Consider the following 16374-nt stretch of genomic DNA (forward strand, 5'->3'; position numbering starts at 1 on the left):
GTCGAAACAAGGCCCCGGAAATAGACAACATTCCATTAGAACTACTGACGGCCTTGGGAGAGCCAGTCCTGACAATACTCTACCATCTGGTGAGCAAGATGTATGAGACAGGCGAAATATCCTCAGACTTCACGAAGAATATAATAATTCCAATCCCAAAGAATGCAGGTGTTGACAGATGTGAAAATTACCGAATAATCAGTTTAATAAGCCACAGCTGCAAAATACTAACGCGAATTCTTTACAGACGAATGGAAAAACTAATAGAAGCGAACCTTGTGGAAGATCAGTTTGGATTCCGTAGAAATATTGGAACACGTGAGGCAATACTGACCCTACGACTTATCTTGGAAGAAAGAGTAAGGAAAGGCAAACCTACGTTTCTAGCACTTGTAGACTTAGAGAAAGCTTTTGACAATGTTGACTGGAATACTCTCTTTCAAATTCTAAAGGTGGCAGGGGTAAAATACAGGGAGCGAAAGGCTATTTACAATTTGTACAGAAACCAGGTGACAGTTATAAGAGTCGAAGGACATGAAAGCAGCCGTTGGGAAGGGAGTGAAACAGGATTGTAGCCTCTCCCCGGTGTTATTCAATCTGTATATTGAGCAAGCAGTAAAGGAAACAAAAGAAAAATTCGGAGTAGGTATTAAAATCCATGGAGAAGAAATAAAAACTTTGAGGTTGTAATTCTGTCAGAGACAGCAGAGGACTTGGAAGAGCAGTTGAATGGAATGGACAGTGTCTTGAAAGGGGGGTATAAGATGAACAATAACAAAAGCAAAACAAGGATAATGGAATGCAGTCGAATTAAGTCGGGTGATGTTGAGGGAATTAGATTAGGAAATGAGACACTTAAAGTAGTAAAGGAGTTTTGCTATTTGTGAAGGAAAATAACTCATGATGGTCGTTTCTGAAAGTATTTGTATGGAGTGTAGCCATATAAGGAAGTGAAACATGGACGATAAATAGTTTGGTCAAGAAGAGAATAGAAGCTTTCGAAATGTGGTTCTACAGAAGAATGCTGAAGATTAGACGGGTAGATCACACAACTAATGAGGAGGTATTGAATGGAATTGGTGAGAATGAGTAGTTTGTGGCACAACTTGACAAGAAGAAGGGACCGGTTGGTAGGACATGTTCTGAGGCATCAAGGGATCACAAATCTAGCATTGGATGGCGGTGTGGAGGGTAAAAATCATAGAGGGAGACCAAGATATGAATACACTAAGCAGATTCAGAAGGACGTAGGTTGCAGTAAGTACTGGGAGATGAAGAAGCTTGCACAGGATAGAGTAGCATGGAGAGCTGCATCAAACCAGTCTCAGGACTGAAGACCACAACAACAACAACAACAACAACAACAACAACCTAAGGACATCACACACATCAATGCCCGAGGCAGGATTCGAACCTGCGACCGTAGCAATCGCGCGGTTCCGGACTGAGCGCCTAGAACCGCTCGGCCACAGCGGCCGGCTCGCTCGAATTGTCCAGAATGTTCTTCAAACAAATCGCGAACAGTTGTGGCCAAGTGAAATGGCCCATTGTCATCTATAAAAATTCCATTGGCGTTTGGCCACAAATGCTCTGCAAGAAAACCAACACAGCCACTTTCAGTCAGTGATCCGTTAAGCTGGACCAGAGGATCCATTCTATTGCATGTAAATATGGCCCATACTATTACGGAGCCACCACCAGATTGCACAGAGCTTTATTGACAACTTGACTCCATAGTTTGGTGAGTTCTACCCTACCATCAGCTCTTACCTATTGGAATCGGGATTCATCTGACCAGGCCAAGGTTTTCCAGTCGTCTCGGGTCCAGACGGTATGGTTACGAGCCCAGGAAGGGCACTGCAAGCGATGTCGTGCTCTTAGCAAAGGCATTGGTCGTCATCGGTCGTCTGTAGCCATAGGTCATTAACGCCACATTTCGCCACACTGTCCGAACAGATGCGTTCGTCTACGTCCCACATTGATTTCTACGGTTATTTCACGCAGTGTTGTTTGTCTGTTAGGACTGACAAGTCTAAGCAAACGCCGCTGCTCTCCGTCGTTAACGTCATCAGCCCCTGCGTTGACCGTGGCGAGAGGTAACGCCTGAAATTTCACATGCTTCTCAAACGACTGACATTTTGGGTCTCGGAATATTGAATTCTCCAATTTTCGAAAATGAGTGCCCCATGTCTAGCTCCAATTAGCACTCCATGTTCAAAGTCCGTTAATTCCCGTCGTTCCGCCCTATTCACGTCGGAAACCTTGAAAGGTATCTGTTGGATTCCTTTCATGTTAATTTCTTAAATCTGTTGTCATTTACGGCATACATTCCACTTCTAAATTTACTGTGGTGTTTCTGACTCTATCTGTGAGGAGACTGAGCAGTGGAACGTGTTACTTTTACACGTAAACAAGAACCATCTGTCACACTACTACACTTTAAAACAAGGTTTATATGTAATTCATGTCACACAGTCTCATATGGAACCTACATCCGCTTTCTTTTATACAGTTTAATGATAAGATACTGTCATCCCCCTTCCCTTCTGTGTGAAAGGATGAATGAGCAAATGTATTTCTAGTTGTATGCTTGATGGTAGCAGACAAGCCTGTCTGCCAGAGAACAATAGGGCCAACGTCGGAACAGGTAGCTACGCTTTCTAAAAGCAAAGAGGTTTCTACTCTTGGTATGATCCTGCCCATCCCTTGTCATGTTGGTATAGAAAGCTGCCTCTCTGGTCACTTCCGTTTGTATCTGTGAGGCACCCTCGGTAGGGGCCCACGCCAGTCTGTCCACGGCGAGCGTCGGAAGTGGTAAGATCTCAGGGTAAATGCATCTCTGCTAAGTCCATAGGACAATGGATTTCTTAAGTTTAGACAAACTAAAAATTTAATCACCGTTGTTTGAGGTTTAGATCTAAAATATGTTATCTTAAATTGCAATGCAGTGTAATTCGAGTGTGAAGTTCAGAATATCTTCCAGTAGTTGCATTCTCACTACTTTGTGAGCAAAGTGGAACCACGTGTTGATGATCTGTAACTCTAAGATCATTAATCTTAAATGCGAATGTGTGTGAGATTATAATGTCTTGTCTTGACAATATTTTTCAATATAGCAACTTTTATTTGTGTTCAACCCACATGGTGTGTACTTTGTGAGACCAGTACCACGTGCTTATATAATTGTTTGACCCATCAGGTTAATAGTATGACGATAGTTACCAGTTCGAGGTTTTTCTTTTGTAAATTGCGCTTCGATGTAATTTATTTTAATTATCAAAATTATTGTGGAGTTACACTCTTTGTGTAAACCAAGTTGACTACGTGAAGCATGTGGTGTAATTATCAAAGTAGCCCTCAGCTATTCTTTTCGAGAAGATTTCACAGACAATTAGTATGCATTTAGTATACCAATGTGTGGTCATTTCATGATCGACAGGATTACGCTACGACCGTAACTTCTTTGGGTGAAAATTGAATCGGTTGGTTGTGGTTAATTTCCTCTTGCATGTGTTTCAACGTCCTTCGTGTGCTATTTTATGAATGCAGTGATGTATGCAGTCTCCCAATCTTGGCTCCATATTTGATGTGTTCTGTAAGATTACAAACTCACATTTTCACAATCCTAAATAAGGCACCAGTTTAGTTATGAATCAAGTTTAATATGCAGATATTTTAACGGAACAATGATTAATGTTAAAATAAATGTCCAAATATAAACTGATTTATTCCTTTTTATTTAAATTCTCTTTTTTATATATGTATCACCGGTTGTCGTAAGATGATTATTAAAAGGTTATAATTAACGTTAGTCGGGTAGGCAATTTGGTAAACTAGACTGGATACCTGGTGAAACAGTTGCTCAGTAATGCAAGGATAACTTCACCAGATAGCTCGTCCGCCGCTCGTGGTCTCGCGGTAGCGTTCTCGCTTCCCGAGCACGGGGTTCCGGGTTCGATTCCCGGCGGGGTCAGGGATTTTCACCTGCCTCGAGATGACTGGGTGTTTGTGTTGTCCTCATCATTTCATTATCATCCAGGAAAGTAGCGGAATTGGACTGAGCAAAGATTGGGTAATTGTACGGGCGCTGATGACCACGCAGTTGAGCGCCCCACAAGCCAAACATCATCATCATCATCACCAGATAGCTCACAGCTTTTAACCCGCATTTATTATCTTGAATATCAGCACCGCTTTCAGAACAACTTAATGCATCAAGTTTACAACCTTTTCACATGAATCACCTGAGCGGAGTTGACAGCTCCGCCAATGCTCTGTCCTTTTATACGTTGTGTATGCGATACAATCTGTATACGTGCTTAATGCTATTCCATGACTTCTTCACTTCAGTGTAAATCTGAAGTGCTGGTAAGCGTTGAAGTTGGTGAGCGAAAGTACTGCAGCACGCCGCTAGGAGATCCAAAACAAAATGGTGTGCAGAATAGTACTCTACTTGCGAAGAAGAACAAATATCTGAGAATCCACGGTGAATTGCTGAATGTGTACAGCAGCAATGCGTCATCTGACACAATAGGCGCCTCAGGCGTTTCCAGTGTGGTCGAACAAGTCGGACGAAGTACCACACCATGTCTGTGAAAGACTGTAAATCGAAGGAGAAATGGGTACCCTCATTCAAGAAGTCTGGCATACCATAATCCAGGTGATAGTGGAAAAAGTGAAAGACGGTCATGGATCACTTATCAGCACCTGCCACTGCATTTCAAGTATGAAGAAGTTGGCCAACCGCCGGGATCCGCGACTGCACACAAACACCAAAAAGCCCACCGAATGGAGGCAGTAGAGAAACCGTTACAGCTGTGTCATTCAGATCCAGATGAAACTTCCTAGTAGACTATAGCTGTGTGCCGGATCAGGAGTCGAACCTAGTGGTTTTGCTTTCACAGGAGCTTTATCCGCTGAGCTACCCAAGCACGACTCACGACTACCGTGAAGTCTGGCGGGTAGGAGACGCGGTACTGGCGGAAGTTGGACATGCCGATAAGATGATATTGGACAATGGTCCACAGTTCCACTCTAACCTCTGGAGATATATGTTAGGAACGCACACAGTGAAGCCTGTATACATATCCTCCCACCATCTCAGCTCAAACCCATCGACGTGTGTCATGAAAAAGATTTGGAGTCTGTGTAGGACATATTCCTCCAAACAGCACACATCCTGCAATTCTTTCTTCCAGACTTCAGAACGTGCTGAATGAAACCCCACATAGTGTAACTCTTATTGCCTGTCTAACTGCTCTCAGAAATAAACAACCCACCGACTCCATTCGAAAGTTAGTGGACTTTCCACTGAGGGTCGGCCAGCAGCGTGACACCATTGTCGAGTTACGCTCAAAACAATAATGGCAAGGGCACTCGGTTGGAAGACGCACACCAGTGAGAAGGCGCACGTTAGGAAGGCCTCGTTCAGTCGTTGCGACTATCCAACAAGGCCCATTGCTAATGCCACAAGTCCTTCTCTCGTGTCCGGAGAGTATCTGAAGTCGCACAAGTCCATTGCGTTACATCACGTAAACCAAGTGAAACACTTCCGGGAATGACCAATATCCACTGCTAGTCTTCATAGCAAATGACATATTAGTAGTAGCAGCAAGTTTCACATGTATATATTAGGCTAAAGTTTTTGTTCTTTTCTGTGGCTCATGTCATTGGGACATGACTTCAAACTGGCTGTCGCTGAATCCAGTGGTATATCATTACTAGGTTAGTTTTACCTTATCTCAGCGCCCTAATTAGAATAATATTAAGACTTTTCATTGTATTTTTTTTCTAAATTTTGTTAAGCCTCTAAGTCAGGGCTTAACAACTGGCCGGTTTTGAGCGCGAGTACTCGCGTCTGCTCAGGCACGTGCTCGCGAGCAGGTGCAAGGTTGCCGAGTATGGAGGGAGGGGTGGGAGGGGAAATGCGCGCGCACGTTTGAATAGGGCCGCAGCTTGCCTATTGAAATCACGACGACTGTGTAACGTTTAAAGTACTACGATCAGCTCTAACAGTCACTTCGCTGGTTAAGAATCATGTCAAGTCGCCGTTGTGTAACCACAACCATGCTTTCGCAGTTGGGAGGAATTGTATCTGTTTACAGAAAAAGATGGTGTTGCAAAATGTTTAGTATGTCACAACGCTGAATTCTTTTAGGAAATTTAATTTGCAGCGACATTATATGTCGTACCACGCGAAAGATAACGGAAGTGGAAAATGTGATGGACCAGATCGTGCACAGGAAGTTATAAAACTTAAAAGAAAGCTATCCGAAGAAGATCTGAACGACGAAGAAAAAAAAATTGCTTTGCTTTTAGCAAACTCGCTGCGGCCCTTAACTGATGGCGATTTAATAAAAGAATGTTTGGTAGTTGCAGCGGAACATTTGTGTCCATCTCAAGTTGAACAGTTTCGGATTGTACCATTATCTAACATGACCATTATGCGTCGCATACAGAACATGGCACACGGCGTCCAGAGCAAGCTTGCAAATATCTGTAAAGATTTTATGGCTTATTCTATAGCTGTGGAGGAAAGTGTTGATATCACTGGAACAGCGCAGCTTGCCATATTTATTAGAGGTGTTAAAAGAGATCTTCAGGTGAGGGAGGAGCTCCTCGATGTAGTAGCCATGAAGAACACGTGACTCTCCCCACTCTCAGCTCTGGTCCGGTAGTGGGGGTAGCGTGCTCGCGCTGCTCCGTGCTCGCTCCTTGCTGCTCACAGCTTGCTCCGTGAGCACGTATGTTGTGAAGCCCTGCTCTAAGTATTCAAATTTTATTTTGGAGTCTTCAAGTTGCTCTCGTCAGCACATCTTCGAACACTTTCGTTGAGCACTTCACTATATCTGGGAGAGTTGCCACTCATAAGATTCATTAACCGAGCAATAATTGCGTCATTTTTATGATAAACTGTCATTAACCACTTTTAGATCTTACCAATCAATGTGCACGTGTTCACCCAGACTTTGTAACGGGTTCAGGAGTTGGAGTTGGATTTTCTATATGGAAGAACATGCGGAAGGTCTCGGAGGAGGGAGCTGTTAACGAGCTACTGAGCCGATTCTGTACTCCTTTACGCAAATAGCGAGGGAAACTCTCGCTCAAAACTCGCTATTTCTGGGTCGTGACAATGTCGAGCTACCGGTGCTGTAATGGCCCCCACGACAGAAATATGCCCTAGTTGCGAAAGAGAACAGCTTTGAGCAAATATGGCGCCGCCGTTACAGGGAGAGCCGCGCTCTGCCCATTTTCTTCGATCGTGTAACTCACCCACGCCTTAATTTCGGCTGGCATTTAGTATCGTCATCAAGATGCGTCGCACATTCGTCACAAAGGCAACTGCAAACATTATCAGCACTGTACTAATCAGCTTATGAACAAACCTTCCCACGACATCAATCGGATCCAAGCAAACTATTCGGTAATTGCGTGTGTAGCAGCACCGCAGTTTGAGCAAAATGATGTGTGACATATCAATAGTTCCACAGTTGCCGGCCGGAGTGGCCGAGCGGTTCTAGGCGCTTCAGTCTGGAATCCCACGACCGCTACGGTCGCAGGTTCGAATCCTGCCTCGAGCATGGATGTGTGTGATGTCCTTAGATTAGTTAGGTTTAAGTAGTTCTAAGTCCTAGGGGACTGATGACCTCAGAAGTTAAGTCCCAGAGTGCTCAGAGCCATTTGAACCATTTTTGAAGTTCCACAGTTTCTAATGCCACTTGCAAGTTTCAGATACACACTTTGCTTCACACGATGGGGAGGCTAACAACGGCGCTGTATTCGCGCACCCTGGAGAGATTTGTACGACCTAACAGTAGGCCTTCACCACCAGAGTGGACAACGCAGCATTCAGCAAAATGGATAAAACATATGTGCTTGGGACCTCTGTCTTGCCTTTCAATTTGCAGTTTTCATATATTCTTATCGTGTTTAACCATGTTTTCTGCAGGTGTTGGCGAGCAACAAATAGACGACGCCAGAGAAGAAAAATACAAAACAATTTTTAATAATTATTATTTTTGGGTATTTCGTAGTTATTTACGTAGGCCCGCAGCATTTCAAATACTATTACCATACCATTATTAATAATTGCGGGCACCAATAAGCGCATGTACGCTAAATTTACAAGGTCGCAGGCTAAAAGGTACTATGATTGCTTTACATGGTGCAGCACACATTCCTTTTCTTTAACTTTTCCCACATGCATTCCTTTGTCATAGTAGTTTTAGAGCTACAGGGCTACCCTGACAAAGATTACTTGGCGCGAAAACATCGCGAAAAACTAAATTACACACTAGAAGATAGGTTAACTCTCAGGAAAAAAAAAACTTCCTCATCAACATCGTTTGGTTGCAGATGGCAACCTACTTGTAATAATTAACACAAAAGTGGTCAAGAAAATTCATGCTCACGAAATGAAAAGGTATTTACAAAAAGAAACGATCTGTTGTTTGAACTAAAAATGCACATCATTTTATAATCGTTTAACAAAAATGTTCACATTGCAGAATAAATGAAAACAAAAACACACTGATGATGGCACAGTGGTGCCGAAAAATGTTTGGGTACTGAAAAAAAAACGGTGTTTTGCGTAACTGGCGGACCTCAAATCCCAAAAATTTTAACACCAAACACGGTCAGTACAAGGAGCTGCAAATCAAATGATGAAAAGGTTACTTTATTTTCCTTACTATAACCACTAGTGCTGCCTACTGTTTGAGATGTTATTTCTTAATATATGATTTGTGTCAATGTAATAATATCGAGTTTCATGTAAACCTAGTTCATATGTAATATTCTATCGTGAAATCATTTTTAGTTACACCGGAATACATACACTTACATTACTTTTGCTTCAGATCAATTAAGTAACTGTACATAACTTTTCTATGAAATTCACTTATGGACACTTTGTCTCATAATTAGCTTTATCCGAGAGATATTCAATTTCCATACCCTATCGACTGTCTTGGTGAAAATTCATATGTAAAGGATTGTGGACGAAACTATCTTGGATGCAGAATGAGATTTTCACTCTGCAGCGGAGTGTGCGCTGATATGAAACTTCCTGGCAGATTAAAACTGTGTGCCCGACCGAGACTCGAACTCGGGACCTTTGCCTTTCGCGGACAAGTGCTCTACCATCTGAGCTACCGAAGCACGACTCACGCCCGGTACTCACAGCTTTACTTCTACCAGTACCTCGTCTCCTACCTTCCAAACTTTACAGAAGCTCTCCTGCGAACCTTGCAGAACTAGCACTCCTGAAAGAAAGGATATTGCGGACACATGGCTTAGCCACAGCCTGGGGGATGTTTCCAGAATGAGATTTTCACTCTGCAGCGGAGTGTGCGCTGATATGAAACTTCCTGGCAGATTAAAACTGTGTGCCCGACCGAGACTCGAACTCGGGACCTTTGCCTTTCGCGGGCAAGTGCTCTACCATCTGAGCTACCGAAGCACGACTCACGCCCGGTACTCACAGCTTTACTTCTACCAGTACCTCGTCTCCTACCTTCCAAACTTTACAGAAGCTCTCCTGCGAACCTTGCAAAACTAGCACTCCTGAAAGAAAGGATATTGCGGAGACATGGCTTAGCCACAGCCTGGGGGATGTTTCCAGAATGAGATTTTCACTCTGCAGCGGAGTGTGCGCTGATATGAAACTTCCTGGCAGATTAAAACTGTGTGCCCGACCGAGACTCGAACTCGGGACCTTTGCCTTTCGCGGGCAAGTGCTCTACCATCTGAGCTACCGAAGCACGACTCACGCCCGGTACTCACAGCTTTACTTCTACCAGTACCTCGTCTCCCACCTTCCAAACTTTACAGAAGCTCTCCTGCGAACCTTGCAGAACTAGCACTCCTGAAAGAAAGGATATTGCGGAGACATGGCTTAGCCACAGCCTGGGGGATGTTTCCAGAATGAGATTTTCACTCTGCAGCGGAGTGTGCGCTGATATGAAACTTCCTGGCAGATTAAAACTGTGTGCCCGACCGAGACTCGAACTCGGGACCTTTGCCTTTCGCGGGCAAGTGCTCTACCATCTGAGCTACCGAAGCACGACTCACGCCCGGTACTCACAGCTTTACTTCTACCAGTACCTCGTCTCCTACCTTCCAAACTTTACAGAAGCTCTCCTGCGAACCTTGCAGAACTAGCACTCCTGAAAGAAAGGATATTGCGGAGACATGGCTTAGCCACAGCCTGGGGGATGTTTCCAGAATGAGATTTTCACTCTGCAGCGGAGTGTGCGCTGATATGAAACTTCCTGGCAGATTAAAACTGTGTGCCCGACCGAGACTCGAACTCGGGACCTTTGCCTTTCGCGGGCAAGTGCTCTACCATCTGAGCTACCGAAGCACGACTCACGCCCGGTACTCACAGCTTTACTTCTACCAGTACCTCGTCTCCTACCTTCCAAACTTTACAGAAGCTCTCCTGCGAACCTTGCAGAACTAGCACTCCTGAAAGAAAGGATATTGCGGAGACGTGGCTTAGCCACAGCCTGGGGGATGTTTCCAGAATGAGATTTTCACTCTGCAGCGGAGTGTGCGCTGATATGAAACTTCCTGGCAGATTAAAACTGTGTGCCCGACCGAGACTCGAACTCGGGACCTTTGCCTTTCGCGGGCAAGTGCTCTACCATCTGAGCTACCGAAGCACGACTCACGCCCGGTACTCACAGCTTTACTTCTACCAGTACCTCGTCTCCTACCTTCCAAACTTTACAGAAGCTCTCCTGCGAACCTTGCAGAACTAGCACTCCTGAAAGAAAGGATATTGCGGACACATGGCTTAGCCACAGCCTGGGGGATGTTTCCAGAATGAGATTTTCACTCTGCAGCGGAGTGTGCGCTGATATGAAACTTCCTGGCAGATTAAAACTGTGTGCCCGACCGAGACTCGAACTCGGGTCCTTTGCCTTTCGCGGGCAAGTGCTCTACCATCTGAGCTACCGAAGCACGACTCACGCCCGGTACTCACAGCTTTACTTCTACCAGTACCTCGTCTCCTACCTTCCAAACTTTACAGAAGCTCTCCTGCGAACCTTGCAGAACTAGCACTCCTGAAAGAAAGGATATTGCGGAGACATGGCTTAGCCACAGCCTGGGGGATGTTTCCAGAATGAGATTTTCACTCTGCAGCGGAGTGTGCGCTGATATGAAACTTCCTGGCAGATTAAAACTGTGTGCCCGACCGAGACTCGAACTCGGGACCTTTGCCTTTCGCGGGCAAGTGCTCTACCATCTGAGCTACCGAAGCACGACTCACGCCCGGTACTCACAGCTTTACTTCTACCAGTACCTCGTCTCCTACCTTCCAAACTTTACAGAAGCTCTCCTGCGAACCTTGCAGAACTAGCACTCCTGAAAGAAAGGATATTGCGGACACATGGCTTAGCCACAGCCTGGGGGATGTTTCCAGAATGAGATTTTCACTCTGCAGCGGAGTGTGCGCTGATATGAAACTTCCTGGCAGATTAAAACTGTGTGCCCGACCGAGACTCGAACTCGAGACCTTTGCCTTTCGCGGGCAAGTGCTCTACCATCTGAGCTACCGAAGCACGACTCACGCCCGGTACTCACAGCTTTACTTCTACCAGTACCTCGTCTCCTACCTTCCAAACTTTACAGAAGCTCTCCTGCGAACCTTGCAGAACTAGCACTCCTGAAAGAAAGGATATTGCGGAGACGTGGCTTAGCCACAGCCTGGGGGATGTTTCCAGAATGAGATTTTCACTCTGCAGCGGAGTGTGCGCTGATATGAAACTTCCTGGCAGATTAAAACTGTGTGCCCGACCGAGACTCGAACTCGGGACCTTTGCCTTTCGCGGGCAAGTGCTCTACCATCTGAGCTACCGAAGCACGACTCACGCCCGGTACTCACAGCTTTACTTCTACCAGTACCTCGTCTCCTACCTTCCAAACTTTACAGAAGCTCTCCTGCGAACCTTGCAGAACTAGCACTCCTGAAAGAAAGGATATTGCGGACACATGGCTTAGCCACAGCCTGGGGGATGTTTCCAGAATGAGATTTTCACTCTGCAGCGGAGTGTGCGCTGATATGAAACTTCCTGGCAGATTAAAACTGTGTGCCCGACCGAGACTCGAACTCGGGTCCTTTGCCTTTCGCGGGCAAGTGCTCTACCATCTGAGCTACCGAAGCACGACTCACGCCCGGTACTCACAGCTTTACTTCTACCAGTACCTCGTCTCCTACCTTCCAAACTTTACAGAAGCTCTCCTGCGAACCTTGCAGAACTAGCACTCCTGAAAGAAAGGATATTGCGGAGACATGGCTTAGCCACAGCCTGGGGGATGTTTCCAGAATGAGATTTTCACTCTGCAGCGGAGTGTGCGCTGATATGAAACTTCCTGGCAGATTAAAACTGTGTGCCCGACCGAGACTCGAACTCGGGACCTTTGCCTTTCGCGGGCAAGTGCTCTACCATCTGAGCTACCGAAGCACGACTCACGCCCGGTACTCACAGCTTTACTTCTACCAGTACCTCGTCTCCTACCTTCCAAACTTTACAGAAGCTCTCCTGCGAACCTTGCAGAACTAGCACTCCTGAAAGAAAGGATATTGCGGACACATGGCTTAGCCACAGCCTGGGGGATGTTTCCAGAATGAGATTTTCACTCTGCAGCGGAGTGTGCGCTGATATGAAACTTCCTGGCAGATTAAAACTGTGTGCCCGACCGAGACTCGAACTCGGGACCTTTGCCTTTCGCGGGCAAGTGCTCTACCATCTGAGCTACCGAAGCACGACTCACGCCCGGTACTCACAGCTTTACTTCTACCAGTACCTCGTCTCCTACCTTCCAAACTTTACAGAAGCTCTCCTGCGAACCTTGCAGAACTAGCACTCCTGAAAGAAAGGATATTGCGGAGACATGGCTTAGCCACAGCCTGGGGGATGTTTCCAGAATGAGATTTTCACTCTGCAGCGGAGTGTGCGCTGATATGAAACTTCCTGGCAGATTAAAACTGTGTGCCCGACCGAGACTCGAACTCGGGACCTTTGCCTTTCGCGGGCAAGTGCTCTACCATCTGAGCTACCGAAGCACGACTCACGCCCGGTACTCACAGCTTTACTTCTACCAGTACCTCGTCTCCTACCTTCCAAACTTTACAGAAGCTCTCCTGCGAACCTTGCAGAACTAGCACTCCTGAAAGAAAGGATATTGCGGACACATGGCTTAGCCACAGCCTGGGGGATGTTTCCAGAATGAGATTTTCACTCTGCAGCGGAGTGTGCGCTGATATGAAACTTCCTGGCAGATTAAAACTGTGTGCCCGACCGAGACTCGAACTCAGGACCTTTGCCTTTCGCGGGCAAGTGCTCTACCATCTGAGCTACCGAAGCACGACTCACGCCCGGTACTCACAGCTTTACTTCTACCAGTACCTCGTCTCCTCCTGCAGAGTGAAAATCTCATTCTGGAAACATCCCCCAGGCTGTGGCTAAGCCATGTCTCCGCAATATCTTTTCTTTCAGGAGTGCTAGTTCTGCAAGGTTCGCAGGAGAGCTTCTGTAAAGTTTGGAAGGTAGGAGACGAGGTACTGGTAGAAGTAAAGCTGTGAGTACCGGGCGTGAGTCGTGCTTCGGTAGCTCAGATGGTAGAGCACTTGCCCGCGAAAGGCAAAGGTCCCGAGTTCGAGTCTCGGTCGGGCACACAGTTTTAATCTGCCAGGAAGTTTCATATCTTGGATGCATTTTCTGTCAAGATGTCTGCCCAGCACAGACGTACACAGAGGCGACGGCGCAGGACACTTGGAGAGGGGACCAATCGGTTCCCGCCACTAGCCAGGAGAGAGAAGGCGAACACTTCGGCCCGTGGCCCCAGGCCGCTACGCAACATGGGAAGCCTCGTGGCGTCGGGCCCAACTGTCACCAGGACAGGTATCGCTTCCGTAGGGAATGCGGCCGACGTGGGCGGCCAGCCCATGTGGCAGTATTGTCGTACAGCTGTCCCTGCCGCTCAGCGTTCCCTACAGCTTGCCGTGGGCCATTCACCCACTTCCTGACCGCACGCTGGAGAACCGTGCCCTTGCATCACAAGACACCACGTGCTGTCTACACTCGGACCGAGGGCCTCCGCTACTCGCCGACGGCGGTACGCGTCACCGCGCGTAGCACCCCCTAACCAGTTCGCCCAGCCGTCGCAGATATTCCGCAGCTGCGCCACTCTGACGTCGTCGATTACGCCAACGTCTTAGGGCACACGACGTGACAGAGACAAGTCGCCTCCACTCTCCAAATAGCAGCAACGAGACTCAGATGTTGGTCTACAGCCCCACATTAGCACGGCGACCGACGCAACAACAGAGGTTCTTCATGCCATTATGTTATTATAAATATATTAAATGCCGGGAAATGGCGAGAGTATTTTGCTGTTCACTATGGTACCTGATGTTTAACTAAGATGTCGCTCTTTTTTAGCCTCGTGCGAGTACGCTGGATTTCGACACAAGCGCACCTTGTTTCGTGCAATGACGTGTCGGAAACTTGAAAGAAGCGATCAATAATTTTTGATACACTTTTTTGGGAAACAAAAATGGTGATTGTAATCAAATTTTCGCCGGATAGCTTCTGAGCCTGGATTTCAACAAGATTACCGAAGGGACCTACATTTTCAATTAAAGGACAGCGAATTACCACTCAGTGACGAATAGTAGTTTGCTGATCCCGACAACTTCCTTCAACGTCCTTCGTCCTGTGGAACCGTCGATGATTTCTGTGAACGTTTGTACTAAAATGTCAATTAAACATTTAAGGGCATGAGAAATTGAGTGCTGATTGCTATTTAAATAGGAAGTCAAATAACTACATTCAGTTTAGAATTAATTTTTAATAATATAAATAGAAACTTACTTTAAACATTTTTTCGCACATTATCGTGGCAGACAATGCCACATAAACCAGCTTTTTTGCTAATAATTACAATTCCCCACCAACAGGAAAATATCCGTTGCTCTTTTTATATATGTCATACTTCCTGATACAGTAGACGTTTCACATCGAAACTATTCACATTACATAATTTTAATTATAAATCACAATGAACTGCAATAAAGTGCTTCTACACGTACAGACAGACTAAACATGAGTGGTATAGAATTTAGTACACATTTGTTTTCACATTGCATCTCATATTTTGTTTCATCGCGGTCGTGCTTAAAAAATATCTTTGACCGCTTTTGAGTATATCGGATCGCAATAGTAACATGTCACGTCACACCACGTGACTTTTACAATTTCACTCAGTCTTTCATTTTCTGGAGAACTTATTCAGTTAAATTCGGTCGATGGACACACATAATGTTACACCATCTCCTCTCCTCCGCCCTGCCCTGCACCTGCTCTGACAAGAACACGATGGACCACACATCGCTTTACACGTGCGACACTGCGACTGAGTGTCGAGACCTTGCCTGTGCAGTGTTCGTCTTACTTGAATTGTTAGGAAACTATCATGTTCACCACATCGTTGATTCTATGTGATCTTTAAGCAAACATAAACATAGCCAAAGCCTTGCAGACAAACAAAAATTACGCGAAGCGAAATGTAGTGTGAGGAGGGCTATGCGAGAGGCGTTCAATGAATTCGAAAGTAAAGTTCTATGTACTGACTTGGCAGAAAATCCTAAGAAATTTTGGTCTTATGTCAAAGCGGTAGGTGGATCAAAACAAAATGTCCAGACACTCTGTGACCAAAATGGTACTGAAACAGAGGATGACAGACTGAAGGCCGAAATACTAAACGTCTTTTTCCAAAGTTGTTTCACAGAGGAAGATTGTACTGTAGTTCCTTCTCTAGATTGTCGCACAGATGACAAAATGGTAGATATCGAAATAGACGACGGAGGAATAGAGAAACAATTAAAATCGCTCAAAAGAGGAAAGGCCTCTGGACCTGATGGGATACCAGTTCAATTTTACACAGAGTACGCGAAGGAACTTGCCCCCCTTCTTGCAGCGGTGTACCGTAGGTCTCTAGAAGAGCGTAGCGTTCCAAAGGATTGGACAAGGGCACAGGTCATCCCCGTTTTCAAGAAGAGACGTCGAACAGATGTGCAGAACTATAGACCTATATCTCTAACGTCGATCAGTTGTAGAATTTTGGAACACGTATTGTATTCGAGTATAATAACTTTTCTGGAGACTAGAAATCTACTCTGTAGGAATCAGCATGGGTTTCGAAAAAGACGGTCATGTGAAATCCAGCTCGCGCTATTCGTCCACGAGACTCAGAGGGCCATAGACACAGGTTCACAGGTAGATGCCGTGTTTCTTGACTTCCGCAAGGCGTTCGATACAGTTCCCCACAGTCGTTTAATGAACAAAGTAAGAGCATATGGACTAT

This window comes from Schistocerca cancellata, chromosome 8 (assembly GCF_023864275.1).
Source record: "Schistocerca cancellata isolate TAMUIC-IGC-003103 chromosome 8, iqSchCanc2.1, whole genome shotgun sequence".
Taxonomy (NCBI): Eukaryota; Metazoa; Arthropoda; class Insecta; order Orthoptera; family Acrididae; genus Schistocerca; species Schistocerca cancellata.